A 17,382-nucleotide genomic window follows, 5' to 3' on the forward strand; every position below is an offset into this window, starting at 1 on the left:
GGCAGGAATTATGAGGGATACAAAGGAAAGGGTGGGGAGAATTCTACAGAGAGAGATGGGTTTGGTTCTCCAGGAATATATATTTGGGCCAGGTGTGGACTTAGGTAGAACCGCCTAACAGGTACGACACACCAAAACAGATGGGATTTCTCAATTCCTTATTGTGGCCAAAAAAATAAGATTTATAAAGGAAGCGTGTGCATGTGGGATGCTGTCTTTGACCATATTATTGTTTCTGTTTTGTGTCCCCTATCCCCCCGCCCTGCTTTGTTAAAAAGCTAAGTAAAATGGGCAGATTGGCCTGCCTGGGGAATAAAACAGAACAGCTGGTGCAGTTCTAAGGAGAGCAGGGTGGAATAAATGGAAGGTTGCATGAAGCACCCCCTCTTTTCTTTTGTAGAGGGAGCCAAATATGAAGAAAGAGAAACCAATCTTTCTCTGACAGTGAAGCAGAATGTTGATTTTGCTCAGCCCCCCCTTGCCCTACCCCCACTTCTGGCATGCCTGTGCCACTCTTGTCTGATGCCCAAAAGTTTCCTCTTCCTTTAAATGGCTTTGCCCTTTATGTATATAGTTCACTTAACAAGAAAAACACCAACAACAAAAAGCAGATTTAAAAACAAGTTTAAATCCAGACTGGGATAGATGATAGATAGATAGATAGATAGATAGATAGATAGATAGATATAGACAGACAGACAGACAGACAGACAGACAGACATGTATATATGCACTTGGAAAAGCTTGTTGGAAAACTAAGACCTCCAGTAGGCACCAACAAAATAATGGAGATGGCACCTGTCTGATATGCAGTGGGAAGAAGTTCTAGAGGACAGATGCCACCGAACTAAAGGTCTGTCATACAGAACAGCCTCGCTCTTGATATGGTATCTACAATATCAAAAGCTTGGGGATAGCTGGGGCATAGGAGTGGCCGTTCCCATACTGACCAGGTCATCTAAGGAGGCTTTGTAAAAAAATCCACTCCCACATCCTAGAATGGTAAGAATTGGGGACCACCAGTATCACTATGCCTCAAAAGACTCTCTTGTCAATAGTTTAGAAATCCCTTTTCCAGAACCTATGTGGGGAGGGTGGAGCAAGGATTATTGTCTCCTTCTGTCCTATCTGCAGTTATTAGCGTTAAGGCATCCTTTCTCTCAGAGAAACATGCATTATGTGAATTGCGGATTTTAATGTAAAGGTGTCGGGTAACTCTAAATATAAATTAAAGGAATGCCAAATGTAAGACTAAACAAAAGGGTAGAGACACAGGAAAAAAGAGAGTAAATGAGGTGGAAATTGCAGGCAAATAGACAATGGGAGAAAGTCTATGTAGCAAATTATTCTCATTTGCACAAAGAAATGCATCTTCATATTTTACAGAAATCTTTTAAGTTCTCTCAAAATACCTGTTCTAAATATATCTTAAAAGCAGAACTGAATTGATTATTTTACAACAAAGAAGAAAACTAACGAAGATTGCAACCAACAACCAAACAAAACTATGTTGACTGACAGTCCTAATCTACCTTATTAGATGTTGCAATTAACACTCTACATGTCATGATTTCATCATGGCAGAGGGAAATAAATGCAGGATCGTTCCAGCTATGGCCCAACAGCACAATATTGCTCCTTCCTCTTTTTGCCATAATGTTACAGATATGGGGTAACAGAATTTGGTGGCGCCAGGGCACCCATAATGGAACCCCAATCAGCAACCTGGCTGCTGCATCATGAACCAGTTGAAGTTTTATAGTCATCTTTAAGGACAACCTTAATAGCTGGGGAACTCTGAAAGTATTTGGTACATGCTTATTATTTTTTTGGAAATTTTATTATATATATATTTGAGAATTTAAGAATAGCAGGGACCCGCAACAAAATGATCTTTGCTTCTTCCAGTACACTGGCATTAGTTTGCCTGTCTTCCCAAGTGATATGTAAAAAAATTTGGAGACACCATTGATGGAATCTTTTAAGGAGTTAGAGATGGTGTTTATAAATGGTCCATGTTTCACAAACACACAGTAAGGTTGGTAGTACAATAGCTTTGTAAACAAGCATTTTGGTTTCCCTGCGAATGTCCCGGTCCTCAAACACTTCAATCGGGAGAAAGTTGCACTCTCAGAGCTCAGGCAATGCTGGATTTCAGCAGCAACGTCGGCCCTTGTGGAAAGATAGCTACCCAGTTAGGAGAAGTGATCAGCACTTTCCAACATTACACCATTGAGTTGGATTTGTGTCACTGCAGAGCAATTGTTTTATGCTTGTTGGTGCAGCACTTTGGTTTTTTGGATGTTGAGTGATAGACCAAGCTTTTTGTAAGCTTCTGTGAAGCTATTTAGGATAGTTTGGAGGTCATCCTCTGGGCGTGCACACACTACGTTGTCATCAGCATACTGAAGCTCTATGACAGAAGTTAAGGTAACCTTACTCTTTTCTTTCAGCCTGTTCAGATTAAGGAGCTTTCCATCTGTTCGATATATGATTTCTACTGGGTGGGGGGAGTTTCCATTCGACAAAGTGTAGAATCATAATAAATAGAGAAAATAATAAATAGAGTTGGGGCAATAATACAACCCTGTTTAACACCTGGTCCCACTATGAATGGTTCACATTGAAGCTGGGGGGGGGGGCTAGCCAGGATTTTTGCCCTAGGTGAAGCTTCCAGAGGGGTACTATTGAGGCTTCTAGTCTCTGTGTGTGTACGCAAATGTGCATGGGGAGGGGGTCTGTTACACAGGTGAAATAAAGCCTAATTTCTGCCCTGGTTGGAGACCTTTGGAGGAGGCATTTTAAAAAAAAGTTTTTTATGAACTGTAGGGCAGTAATTGCTTCTTGATAATTTGTCACCCCCTCCATCATGGAACCTGGGGCAGCCTGCCCCCTTCTTACACCCCTGGTTCTGCCTTCACAGCAGTGCATGGTGTTCTTCCTACTTCCTTTCTGTTTCCCAAGAACCCTTCTTCCAAGCAATTCCTCCCCCTCTGTCTGCTTGCTCCCCTTATGCAGATGCCTGTTTTTCAGAAGGGCACATTGATGTATTAATGACTTGCTTCCAAAACCTTTAGTCATTCTTACCAACTACTATACCTGGCCTGGCACCTTCTCTCCCATACTCCAAATATTAAATTCTACCATTCATTAATTTCCTGATTCGAGCACCCCTTAACTCTGTTATCCCAGAGCTGTAATAAAGGATTCACAGAGGAATCTGGTTGGCCATTGTGAGAACAGGATACTGGACTAGATGGGGGGGGGGCATAAGGTTATCCAGCCCTGTGATATAAAATCCAATTTAGTATTAGAGACAGAAGAAATGGTGGTGATTGATGATAGAAAGACAATTGCTCTTGATTTCTGCAGTACTCTTGTATCATTTTTATTTTTTATTTTGTGCTTATGTAAATCAAGAAATTGATGGGGGTGGAAAAAGAATATTTATACTAAAAATGAAGGTGGAGAATGGGGGACGAAAGAAACAGAAATGTAGACATTAAAAAGGACTTTTGGTTTGAAAGCATAGTGTACCCAAGACCCATGCAGGGTACATTTTGTGAGTTCAGCTGGAGCAATGTCACTCTTGTTAGATTTGCATAATCTGGGGGGGGGGGGATTCAGCCACTGCAATAACATTCCAAATCCAATAGTTTCTTCTGTTCTGTAGGTCTCTGTGTTCTTCCTTCACATTTGCCCATTCTCCAGACATAAAACCAGGCATAGTTCAACCCTCTCGTTTTTACATCTTCTCCTCCCCTCTCCATTAAGGAGTATGGCACCACCTGCTTAATTTTGGGTTACAAAGAATCTAAGCATTTTTCAAATTATTCACACACACAAGCTGCCTGCTAACTCCTTTTTAAACTTGAATTAAATCAGGTTTGATGGGAAAATTTAACTCTGTATATACTAATCACCTGAGAAAATTATTTCAGGCTCTGTCACAATAATTGCAAAAGGTGCAGCCTGTTTTTTAAAAACAAGAACACAGCAACAACAACATTTATTATATATTTGATTGCATTTATATGCCACCTATTTCTCCAAGGAGCTCATGGTAGTATACCATGTTATTTCCCCTTCTCATTTAATCCCCACAACAACCTTGGGTGACTGGCAGGACATACCCTCTGTCTCAAACAGCAAAAGTTCCCTTTGGCACTTAGCACAGAGTTTCTTTTGGTGGGGAAGGGCTGTAGCTCAGTGGTAGAACACTTGCTTCATGTGCAGAAAGCTTCACGTTTAATTCCCAACATCTCCTGGTAAGGATAGGGTTGGCTCCTGCCAGAAATCCTGAAGAACTGCTCCTGTTGGTGTCAACACTGTTGAGCAAGATGGATGAATTATCTGACTCAGGAGCACAGAAAGCTGTCTTATACTATCTAGCTGTTCATGCAGCTCGTGCATTCATAACGGTCACCAAAGACTTCTAGGGTCAAAGCCAGTGGTCTGTGTGAAATGATCTAAAGGGTTAGTTGGGCTGAGTTGTATTAGAGAACTTTCAAACCATTTATGGATTCATGCAATTACCCAGTGTTTTATTCCAGTAGTTCATGGCCATACATCATTCCTCACTCCACAGCCTCACATGCCATGCTGTGTTCAGTGGTGTGGTGTTGAATTTTAATAGTGCTGGCAGTTTTGAACAGAGGAAGTAGAAGACCACTGCCCTGTTACACTCTTAGTAGCTAAGAATAAAGCTATTATTTTGAGAATCTAGATCCCCAGTGCCCTAATGCATGTAGGCTGCCTGGTGAAATGTGTATGATTGCTAATGATTGTGCAGGTTTTCATGAAGGCATGTCTAATTAGGGTGTGAAGGCTGCTAAAAAGTTGTAGTATGACTTGGCAATTGAAAAAAAATGGTTAAATTAATTTAGTTTTGCTTGGTAAGTAAAATGTATGTGAAATTGCATATACTATACTTTTCTGTGTATAAGACTAGGTGTTTTTTTTTTACTGAAAAAGAAGGTTTAAAAACCTGGGGTATCTTATACACAGGTAGTGGCTATGGGTGATGGGTGATTGGTTGCAGCCATGAGCTGCAGACTGTCATTGGCGATTTGTAGTGTGATTGGTGACTGCAGCAAGAATTTCTTTGCATTGGCTGTGGGAAATGGGTGTGTCAAGGGCTGCTGAGGATTGGCTGCCGCTGCGGCAATTGTGCTTGCTGTAGACTTCCACTGTTGGCGATCGGGTAGACGCTTGTAGCAGATGCGAGCAATCGTTAACGAGCGGGACGAGCAATTGCAACCATCAGGTTAGTGATCTGCTGCATCCCCCCCCCCAAAAAGCTCAATAACTCTGGGCAATTCTCCCCCCAAAAGCTCAACAACTCCTATCCTTTGGGCCATTTTCTGAAATTGGAGTCCCACCAAGTAGGCGTCTTACACAAAGGAGCGTGTTATACACGGAAAAGTACAGTAAATTGTTAAAAACTATTGCCAAGTACTTGCAGTTTTTTTAATCATCATCATAATCATCATCATTATTATTAAGCATTACCTGACATTTTCAGAAATTAAAATTGTTTGATTTTCCAAAAGCAGTTTATGTGCTTCTTCATCAAATATAGACTTACCAAGCTAAATGTTGTCCAATCACAAAATAGCGCATGATAGCAGATTTGAATTCCTCACATCCCAAAAACCTATTTTTAAGACCCATCACTGAAAAAAATTGCAGAAATTAAGTTACACCCCCTAAAATGACATGCCCTAATACCTAATAAGTACAAAATAGCACCATTGACAAAGGATTCTGAATATTGCCTAGTCATTATGGATGATGAAGGATGTGACTTGATGCCTTGGATGGTGCCTGACTCATCTGCATAGCCTCAGCATCAGTTTCACACACTGACCAGGAAATGTGGATAGTCCCCAAGGGAAAAATAGGTTCATTTGCTGGTCAGTGTGCACATTACCCATTTGATATTGCTTACTTATATGCATTCTCCATCATTTGGAGGATCTGCGTGTTTGCTTCAGTGAGCAAAATCTTCTGTTCATATGCGCCCATTTTCCAAGCCTTCATCACTGTTCATCGAGATTTTTTCTATTGGAAAAAAATGGAAAATGGTTGATGCATATAGTGTATATACAATTTGGGCTTTCCCTAACTGCAAGCCCCTCCCACCCTTCACACCAGTAGTAAACTGGATTAATCAGTACCCACTAGAAAAGAGATACTGAACTGTATGGGTTCTTTGTGTGGCGTTCCATTGTTTGGTCAACCCACCTGCACTTGTTTTGGTCTGTCCTTTGCAGCAGCAGGTGTCTGCACCAGGTGCTTGCAGGTCTGGAATGTACTCATTTAACAGCACCAAGCTTTCTCTGTGTGTATGTCTTTTAGAAAGCAATGCTTTGTGTTTTTAAGCCCCTTTTATACATCTGACAAGCAAGTCCCCTTTAAGTCAGTTAAATCAGTTAGTAAAATCAACTCTGAATATGTGTCAGATAACAACAAAAAAGCAATAGTTGTGCAAATTAATCCATTGTAGCTCTGCAACTGTGTGCTCTTATATTCTGTAGAGTTGGAACGAAGAAGCGTTTTGCTGTCATTATTAAATAACACACCCAATAAAGAGAAACAGTGTTAGCATAGTGACATTTGCCGAGTTGACTTTGAGATAGAATGCAGTGGAAATTGCAGATGCCTTTTATGTTCTCGTTAAGGCATTCAGAGGCAGAAACTCCTTTAACACATGATCACCAAAGCGAGTTTATCTTGCTTAATGAAGTTACACTAAGGCTTATAATTTGTTCCTGAATTTCACAGATTGTTATATATATCCAGAACTTCAACTACTAAGGTTTCCAGGATCTTGACCAAAAACTGCCACAGTTTTACTGGAACTTGCTCTCTAGCAGAGGTAGCCAATGTGGACTCCAACTCCCATCAGCCCCAGCCAGCATGGGCAATGGCCAAAGATGGTGGGAATCGGAGGACGCCATGTTAGTTACCTCTGCTGTGCTTTCTTTCATTCCTTGCAAGTATAATAGCCTTGTTTCAACATTCTGGCCCACCCATCCTCTGCAGATCTTTAGATCCATGGTTGTCAGACTAGGATGCTGATGACATCCCTTTCCAGTTTTCCCTGTTTGAAAGCTGCTGCCCATCTTCTCCAGTTTAAGTCTGAGGGAAGCCCAATCAATAGATCCAATTATTAGGAGATTCTTGGGCATGAGCCAGAAGTTCACTCTTCAACACCATGAACCTCAACTACCTTGTGCAATAGCCTGAGTTTAGGCCCAGACACTAGATTCAGATCATGGCAAGTCACACCATGACCAAACCAGCAGTTAAAGAATACATATTTATTTAAAGGTTTGAAATAGGCTTACTTTGGACCAAAAAACAGGAGGAAAATATATTTGATATTAAGTTTTGTATTTTTATCTATAAACCCAAATAATTTTTTTAAAGAACAAAAATAGCAGCTACAGAAAGATCTTGTTGCTCAATAGAATAAAAGAGTTACATAAAAGATTGCAAGCTCTAGACATCTTGATGGGGAAGAGCAGGTACAATAAAACAATCTATTTTAACTAACCCTAATACTTCACCATCATTCTCTCCCCACTGCCCCATGAGAAATGGCTGCAGAGTCCAAGTCCAGCTGTAAGTATCGGGCAAGGGAAGCAGAATGCTAGTTAGGATTTAGCCGGGGACCTTGATTGATTGATGCAAATGGGTTTTATACAGCTGGACATCTTTGTCCAAGTCAGCCAATTCTGAGACTCCTTAGCTGTAACTTCCCATGACCCAGAGCAGGAAATGATAAAAAGGGAGGTGTGTGTCTCTCTCTATGGCACAGCTGGATGATTGCTCTAATTGCTGAAGTCTTAGAATGGCTTTGAAGGGTTGCCAACCAGATAAGCAGGTGCTGTAAATCTGCCTGCTATCTGAGAATGAGCGACCAGGAATGAGTGTCCGGAGCGTCACCATTCTCATAAATCCATCCCTCTCAGCTGAATCCAAGTTTGGTTACTCCCCACAACCCTAGGGGTTAACCCTTTGTTGGAGGCAAAGGTGTTGCAGGAGTTGTGTAGGCTCCCTGCATATTTGAGAAATGCAGAAGATCAGAGCTTTAGATCTTGTAAGGATCTTATGCATGTAGAAAGGGTGCCCTGCTTCAGGAACAATTCCTCCAATTCTTGGAGGGTGATGGAGATGGTAATGGAAGATGGGGGGGGGAGCTGTTGTGCTTGAGTCCACTTTCCCACATTACGTTAGGGATTAAAAGGCCAGGATAGGGCTTTTGCAACCTGAGCTTTCATGCTGCTGAATTCCTGGTTATTTAAATAAGAGTTCTCCCAGAACATGCATTAAATCATTTTTTCACTTTCTGTCTCTGATACACACACACACACACACACACACACACCACACACACACACACACACACACCACACACACCTTTCTTCCATCAAGAAACTCAAGGGCCAAGTAAGTGGAATTCTCAGGTGGTCTCTTCCCCTTGCCCCACCAGGCATTGCTGCATCATGTGATTTTTCATTCCATAGTCCTGGCATTTGGATGCAAACATTAGCTGAACCTTAATTGTCGTCTGATTCACAGTCTCTTTCTCTCTCTGCCCCCCTCCTCAGTTAGCCTTTATCCCTGACTCGTACCCACATTGCATGCATATTATACATGCCTACCAGGCTGCTCAAATACAAAACTGCACTGTGTGCGCAAATAAATGTACAGAGATCAGATTGTAATAGCTAAACTTAATCAAATAATTGTTTTCTTTCCCCCGAAGGTGAAAGCAAACAAACATAGATTCCTGAGAATCCTGCTATTACAACTCATTTTATTTCTCCCTCCCAATTTAGTAATTTTGCATACTCTAGATTTTCTTCTCATCCCTCTTCTAATTTTGTGGTCCTCTTGCTGTCTAGCTAGCTTCCTTTCTCTGTCTCCTTTCTCCTCCTTATATCTTTCTCATGGCTTCTTTAGGACAGAATTATATGATAGCCAGTGTGTTTGGTTCACTTGCTCTTTTCTCCTGCATTGCCCTGGTCTGGTCTTGTGGAGGAGGCCACAGAGCAAGGCAGATCCATTGTTGCAGCACCATGGACAGCAACTAGCGCTGGAAGTGACTTGAGCACTTGTGAGTCTCTCCCATCTCTTCGCCTAGACTGTGCCCCCTTATGGGGAACGTGGAGCAGTGGCTCCTAATTTTTTTTCAGAGAACCCTTTTGGTTCCATGAACTCAATCCCCATGCCCCCACGCCCTCCAGCCTACCCTATAGAAAGCATTATTCATAACACTGAGTTGCACAACCGACTAAGGAAGGCAATAACACAATAAAATTCAAAGCAGTAACAATTAATTACACGTTTTGCCAAAATCCAGTTAAAAGTATTTAGTTTAATTAATTCAACTAAACTGGTGAACTTGATCCAATGATACCAGTTTTTCTAAATCTGATAGACATTTATACCTCCAGTGCCCCCTGCCCACCTTTCCTTTTAGTACCCCTTGGTAATCCCACTGCTCTCAAGGGGCATTATTACCCAATTTGGGGGCCACTGCCTTAAAGGGTTGACCCTGTGGCCTGAAGATGGGCATGGCTTCTGCATCTCTGGTATGCTACCTGTTCCCCTAGATTGGTGGTGTCCTGTAGAAGGTATTCAGTTCCTCACAATGAATGGAAGGCATTTGTGAGGGCTCTGACGTCGGTCCTACACAGACCTTGATACTCTGTGGAATAAGGCTTGGTAGACTGTTGCCTACTAGCCTTGGGTTCAGTGGTCCCTTGATCAGCAGCACCAGGCTCAGATCAAAGTACCCAGCCTGGCTCCTTAACTGATGACACCATAGCCTCTAACACTGTGCTCTGGTCACTGCCAGACTCTGGGTACATGACACCCATCAAGCTTAGTGGTGTGATCTGAGGATGTCTCATCATGCATTTTGGCACCTGCAGGTGGAGATGGCTTCACATGTTTTGTGTCACTGAATGTCACGGAAAGAGGGAGAGAGAGGAAATGCAGGCCCCCCCCAATCGTGGCAAACAGCTGTACACGGGCCATACATGAAGTGGTTTGTAATTCTTATACAATGCATTTTAGGTTCTTTCAGAAGCGTGTAATGATAATGAAGTTGAGGATTGTAAGTTTTCTGATTTAGCAACCTGGTAGGTGAGATAGAACTATGAATATTTTTTTTTAAAGGGGAGAGGAGAGAAAAAATAAAAAATCATGCCCAGTTCAGTTTTTGTAAGAGATTAACTTAGGTGACAAGCCTATGTCATTTATCAGTAAACGGGGTGGGGAATGGCTGTAATAGTAATCCACCCACCTTCCCCATTTTGTATAATGATCTTGAGCTAATTAAACTAGCTCTGGCTGGAGGAAAGAGATCAGAATGGTAGTGCTTGATGACTCATTTTATTAAAACTTCACCATGCATTAATAGAATATTATGGAAGGTTCTCTGCATGGAAAGTACTCTATCCTTACAGTCATAACTCCCCCAAGTTCTTTTCAGTTCTGTTCCTTTGCTCTGGCCTGCCTCTGTGGTGTAGTGGTTAAGAGCGGTAGTCACGTAATCTGGGAAACCGGGTTCGCGTCTCCGCTCCTCCACATGCAGCTGCTGGGTGACCTTGGGCCAGTCACACTTCTGTGAAGTCTCTCAGCCCCACTCACCTCACAGAGTGTTTGTTGTGGGGGAGGAAGGGAAAGGAGAATGTTAGCCGCTTTGAGACTCCTGAAGGGGAGTGAAAGGCGGGATATCAAATCCAAACTCTTCTTCTTCTTCTTCTTCTCTTTCAGAATGTTGTTTTCTATTTGTTGTTTATTGAACTTATATTCCAGCCTTTTTTCCAAGGAGCTCTAGGTTGCCTTTAATTCTCACATCATCCCAGTGAGGTAGGTTAGGCTGAGAGTCAGTGACTGGCCCAAGGTCACCCAGTGAGCTTCATGGTACAGTCAGGATTTGAACCCTGGTCTCCCAGGCAGTGGCATAGCATGGGGGGGGTGCAGGGGGGGCCCAGCTGCACCGGGCGCAACATCTGGGGGTTAGGGTTACGGGGCGCAAATCCATGGGTTAGGGGGCGCAAATTACTTGCCTTGCCCCAGGTGCTGACAACCCACACTACGCCACTGCTCCCAGGCCCTAGTCCAACACTCTAAACTCATGCTGCTCTAGAGCAGAAGCCCTGTTCAAGCATCCATGCACCACCCTGCTAGGTCATCTAGCTCTACATCTTCCCCCTCCTTTTTGGGACCCACCTATCCCCTCCATGACATCTTCACAGGACTTGTAAGCGATTTACAAATATATAAGATACCAAACATCTTGTCAGTCAAATGACCCAACCAGCAATTTATATGAGCATAGTCCCTGTTGCATGATTTCTTCAGGTTGAATCTTATTTCCTGGTCAGTAGAGTAGTATGCCCTCCCTATGTGTAGCACCCTAGACATATCTTATTTTGGATCCAAGGCTCCATTCTGCAACTCCTGGATCTTTTCCTTCCCCTTGCTCTGGATGACAGTCCTCTCTCCCTCTGTTGTTCTTGCCTGTTCCTCCCAGTCCACATTTGCTGCCCAGATTGGGCTACCACTGTTGTTTGGGTTTTAGGTCCTGCTGCCATCCATGGAGTGCTGTGCTCTTTTTGCTATTTGCCTCTGTGTGGATTAGCCATTGCTGTAGAGACTGCAGACTTCAGTCCAACATATTGTTACATGCCACCCCAATCTCTGAGCGGTGTGAGATTCCAGGGATTCCAGGCATGCTATACTCAGGGTTTCCTTTTGGAAAATGAGGCATAGCTGAGACTGTTGTGTCTCTATGGTTTATTTACAACCTGGTTATATATACAACCTGAGCCTAAGATGAAGGGTTTTATAGCATTACACTTCAAGAGGTTCCTGCTTCTCCCATAGCTGCAGCCCTGGATTCAAACAGACACCAGTCATGGCTCTCTTTCTCTGCTTCCATCTTGCTGTGCTTAACAGACTGTCACCTCCCCACCTCAAGCTCATCCTGCCATCTGCAATTCTAAGCTATTGCTAACAAACTCAAAGCTGGAGGAGGGGCGCCTCCCAGGAGCCCTTGGCAAAGTCTCCTCTCTCTGGCTTTCCTAATGGCCCATTACCTTCCCTGTGGCTTTGTCTTTGGCTGATTTCCCCAGGTGATTTCCTGAACACAAGAAGCTGGTTTCACCTGTATTTTAACACTTTGCAAAATCCAGTGTCTGGCAGCTAATTTTAACACTCCAGACACTGAACCACCCTGAGACCTCTGGGTATAGGGTGGTATATAAATTCAATAAATAAATAAATAAATAAATAAATAAATAAATAAATAAATAAACTCACTCACTCACTCACATTGGGCCCAGGAATTTAAGAGGATCTGGCACCTACAAACCCACACACCCACAACTCATAACAATACTGAGCTGTTAGCTTTTGGCTCAAGGTGCAGACCTCCACCCCCATCCCAGTCGGCACTTTGTCCCAATGGGAAGAAGTTGGGGACTTTTGGGGAGATGCATCCTTTATGGGTTATGCAATTACTCAGTATGCGGATAATTACAGATGTTACATATTACACCGAGAAGTAATTTTATTGCTAATATTAACATTGCTATTAGATAATGCTGATTATATTTTGCACTAAGAGGATTGAAAAGGGGATGGCAAGAAGGGATGAGGCGAGTGCTCTTCTTTCTTGCCTGTTCTAGAAAGAAAGAGAAAGAAAGAAAGAAAGAAAGAAAGAGAGAGAGAGAGAGAGAGAGAGAGAGATGTGTGCTAGAGCAGTGTTTCCCAACCACTGTTCCGCGGCACACTAGTGTGCCGCGAGATGTTGCCTGTTGTGCCACGAGATGTTGCCTGGAGGGAGGCGGGCGAGTTGGGCGGCGAGAGGCGGGGCGGCGGCGGCGAGGAGAGGCCGCCCAGCGCGGGGCTCTCGCCGTCTGCCTGCCTGGCTGCCTGCGAGCTCGGCGGGCAGCGCCTCTGTCCGCAGCGCCCGCCTCGCGGCTCTCATTCCCTGCCCCTGCCAAAGCTCACCCAGCCAAGCCGCGCTCTCCTTCCTGCCTCGCTTTGCTGCCTCCTCCCCCCCCACCCCCAAAGCTTGGAGGTTCCCCGGTAAGGGGGAGGGAAAAAAATTGAAACTTACACTTTCGTGCGTCCCTCCCGGCGTGACGCTGCGCGCTGACGTCACGGGGCTGTAATGGTGGTGTGCCTCGAGATTTTTTTCATCAAACAAGTGTGCCTTTGCCCAAAAAAGGTTGGGAAACACTGTGCTAGAGTATAGTCTTCCATTCCATAGGGGGAGAACAGCTGTGTCAGGGCTATGAAATACATTGAGAGTGATAGCATTGAATTACTGGGTGCATCTGAGGCAATGTTCACATTGTGGCAATTTCACCTCCTTCAGTAACAGAACAGGCTGCCTTCTACTTTGATCATGGATGTATATTTTATTTTATTTTAAAGAGGAAGGAAAGAAGACAGAGCTTTGGTTCAATGTGTGTGTGTGCGTGTGTTTAATGCATGCCTGGTGATGATTATATTTTTCTATGAACAGCATTCTGCTGCTTTTAAACAATGAGTTGAAAGATTCCTGTTTGAGCAAGGTTGATAATGTAGAACAGTGGTTCCGAAGGCAGGAGGTGAGATTACCTGGGGAGGCTGCTAAGAGGCATGGAGACAGCAGGGGGCCGCTGAAGGTGTAAATGATTATCAGACTTTGAAGAGCTGGCATCGCTGGATCAAGTTCATCAGTTTAGTTGAATTAATTAAACCTAATTGTTTTAACTGGGTTTTGAATATATGTGAAATTAATTGTTACAGTTCTGAGTTTTAGTTGGTCAAGCAAACTGCTATTCTAAATAATGCATTTATTTATTTATTTATTCATACATACATACATACCACACCTTTTTCACAGTTGGAACTCAATATGGCTTTCATATGGTAGGGTAGGAGGCACTGGGGATGAGCTTATAGAACCAAGGGGGCAGTGGCCCCAGAAGGTATAGGAACCACTGGCATAGATGGGGAACCTTTTTCATCCTGAGCACCACACTTCCTTAAGGGGAACTTTCCAGAGGGACACATGCCAGTGGCGGGTGGAGCCAAAGGCAAAAGTGAGTGGAGCTAGAAGGAAAAGTAGGAGGAGTAACAGGTGTGTCTTTAACCTTTGACAGTAGGCTGCATTTTAGCCACACAAAACTCAAAAGATTTCTAAATACACACATCTTTCTCTCTCCCTCTCTCCTAATTTAGGTAATCAAGAAGCATCATCATAGTCCCAGGATACAATCCGGACAGGCTTAACATTCTAGGTAGGTGTGGAGTTCATCTTGCCAAATCTCTGTGTTTGCACAATGTTTGGGAAAGTGTTAATTAGAAATGTGAACTGAATGAAATTTCTCACCCATTCCCAGGTGGAAGGAGCCCCAAATGGAGCTGCCGCTAGGTGGGATTTAGGGAAAAACTAGAAATGGGCTTTTGAGAGTAGTTGTCTGCTTTCTAATTGGTTTATTCTGACTTCAAGTATTATGATCTCATGGTGGTGGTGATCCAGGGGAAATCACATATTTGTTGTTTGATTCTGACAATTTGGTGACACAGCTGTGAGATTTGCAGCGGCTGCCCAAAAACTGAGGAGAAATTTTAGTAAGGTTAATATTGTGAATTGCAATGTGTGTTATTTTAATGTGTTGGTTCCTTTCACCTTTCATATTTAGATATTTTCTCATTTTTTAACCTTTGTTGTTATCATCATCATCATCAGTGATTTTTTTCCTAAAAAAATTGTTTTAGGGGTACTCTCATTAAACACTTGCTTCCGTCTGAAACTCAGGAAACACCGTGACAGGAAATGAGGCCACCATCGGGGGTAGCAACAGAACTGATGGTTCACCTTTCTAGAGAAGAAACTATTTTTTTAAAAAAAGATTCAGTTTCTTGATTCACAAAATGTTTAGGGGTATGCGTACCCATGCTTCCCTCCAGAAAAAAACATGGATTATTATTATTATTAGTAGTAGTAGTAGTAGTAGTAGTATAAAAGGTAAAGGGACCCCTGACCATTAGGTCCATTCATGGACGACTCTGGGGTTGCAGTGCTCATCTTGCTTTACTGGCCGAGGGAGCCGGTGTACAGCTTCCAGGTCATGTGGCCAGCATGACTAAGCCGCTTCTGGCGAACCAGAGCAGCACACGGAAACACCCTTTACCTTTCCACCGGAGTGGTACTTATTTATCTACTTGCACTGCGTGCTTTTAAACTGCTAGGTTGGCAGGATATGGGACAGAGCAATGGGAGCTAACTCTGTCGCGGGGATTCGAACCGCTGACCTTCTGATCGGCAAGCCCTAGGCTCTGTGGTTTAACCCACAGCACCACCCACGTCCCTCCCTGTAGTAGTATAGAGTAATGTAAAATTATATTTTGGTTGGTTGGTGCTGTTCTTTAATATTGTGTTAGTGTATATATTTTTTCTGTGGTTAATATGACCATGATGGTCAACACAACATCAGTAAGTTAAACATCTTTGGTGATGTGCACATTGACACTGCTAATTTAATTAGAATAGTATACTTGCTAAGGTGGAAGAGACAATGTTTAATCTCTAAAAAGAGACATGTTTTTTTTGTCCTGCAAGTTTCTGTCCATGCCTTAGAGAGTGCAAGGAGGGGCAGGGCAGGATGCAGGAAAGGGAAGGCACTCTGTGCATGCTCTATTCTCACTGTCTAGAAGAAATGCTTATTGGTTACCAAGCCTAGACAGTTTGCTGACCCCTGGTTAGGTTCATTTTGACACAATTGCATAACAACACAAAAGTTGTTGAGCTTTTTTTTGGCAAAGGAAATGCCAACATCTAAACATCGGTTTCTGACTACAGTATTCCAGCTATGTCTGGGAAATTGCAGACATATGGAAACCTTCGCATAACAGCCATTTCCAAAATTACAATGCTAGTTTAACACAACTTCATCAGGGTAAATACATTAATGAGACATTCTTGCTGCCATGAGTTTGCAAAAGGGAATTGCAGCATTCAAGCACCCACTAATATGGTAAGCCTTGCTGTCATGTAGCTTGAGGTGACACAGGAAAACAAAGTTAATTGTCATGCCTTCTTGTGCATCCTCTCGCATGTATGCTCTCAGCAACCAACAAGACCCTTTAGTACAAGGTCCTTTTCTAACAGCACATCAGTAGTAAGAACATACAGTGAGAATCACAGCAAAGGAATAATTACGAAACACACACACCAAACAGCTGTGTTGAGTTGAATAACAGATTTAGAAAATGCAGACTTTAATTAATCTGTGTTTTCTGCTGGGATTTCAGTACCATCTGATTTGCCTTTCATGGATGAAAAGTATAATTGTAGCTCCCCCCCAACACCACCTCCTTGTAGCTGCAAGTTTATCCTCCCAAGAAATTGATTCAGTTCTTCTGTTTCCTAAAGAAAGCTCAATATGAAACTAATAGTACATGGTGCAAGGCACAGATAATGGACTAAGTCTAAATGCCAGCATCGTCAGAAAGCTGGAGCAAGCGCTGCGACGAGAGGCTTTTGGAAGTGCCTCCTGTCAGTGCTGTCCGTTAACAGTTTGACATGCTGGTTTATGGATCCAGAGCTACGTCTTAAGAAATAGCGATGGTGTGGAACTTACCACTCAGTAGAATGAATTGTTTGTGCAGTAGCCCAGTTTAAAAAAAGAAGCAGCAGCATATAAAAATTTATTCTTGGAAAGGGCCTTGATCTAACATGCAGGCAGGTGTTAGTGTCAGCTTGGACTTAAGGGTTCAGCTGGCAGCAAAACTCGTTTGCTCGCTGATACAGAACTGAACTTGGGCCATAGGGCACAAAAGCCTTAATACTGTGGAATTTCAGTGCAGTAATATGACCATCTCAAATGGAAGTATTCACAAGTAATTTCACTGTTAGGAAAGATTGACATCAGTTTTGTTGTGCCAATTGTCTGTTCTCATTCCCAATATTCACTCACACTAGCACAGGGCTTCCCAACATTTGGCAGCATATCTGGAATTCTGAGTGTGTGTTTGTGGATGCAGCCACAAAATGATTGCTGTGAATGTGTGTCTGTTCACAAAATGGCCACTGCGGTAGGAGAGGCAAGTCACAAAAACATCAGGCAATTGGTGAGAATAAAAGACAAGTAGTTTGCCTAATAGCCTAAGTGCAAGGCAAGGTGGGTGTGAACTGCAAAACATAAAACCACATGGAACCTATCTGCTCCATCAGTGTACCCATTTCACAGAAACATGCTAAGTAATTCCTCTAAAACACTTCTGAATAAAATCTTCAAAAATGTATTTGTTTGCCTCAGGTTAATAGGAAAACCATCCCCAAATCTATTTCACATGAAT

The 17,382-nt window shown here is 42.9% G+C and overlaps 1 protein-coding gene across 2 annotated transcripts in view; it reads left to right on the forward strand.

Moving 5' to 3' along the window:
• NEXMIF (neurite extension and migration factor) overlaps nt 1-17,382 on the forward strand; it is a 231,815-nt gene that overhangs the window by 129,263 nt on the left and 85,170 nt on the right. For both annotated transcript variants that reach the window (XM_081178672.1, XM_081178673.1), the window contains exon 3: nt 14,260-14,318. The gene's annotated coding sequence lies outside the window, so the exon portion shown is untranslated. The remainder of the gene's footprint in view (nt 1-14,259; nt 14,319-17,382) is intronic.

Source organism: Podarcis bocagei (assembly GCF_964188305.1).
Source record: "Podarcis bocagei genome assembly, chromosome: Z".
In the NCBI taxonomy this organism is placed as follows: domain Eukaryota; kingdom Metazoa; phylum Chordata; class Lepidosauria; order Squamata; family Lacertidae; genus Podarcis; species Podarcis bocagei.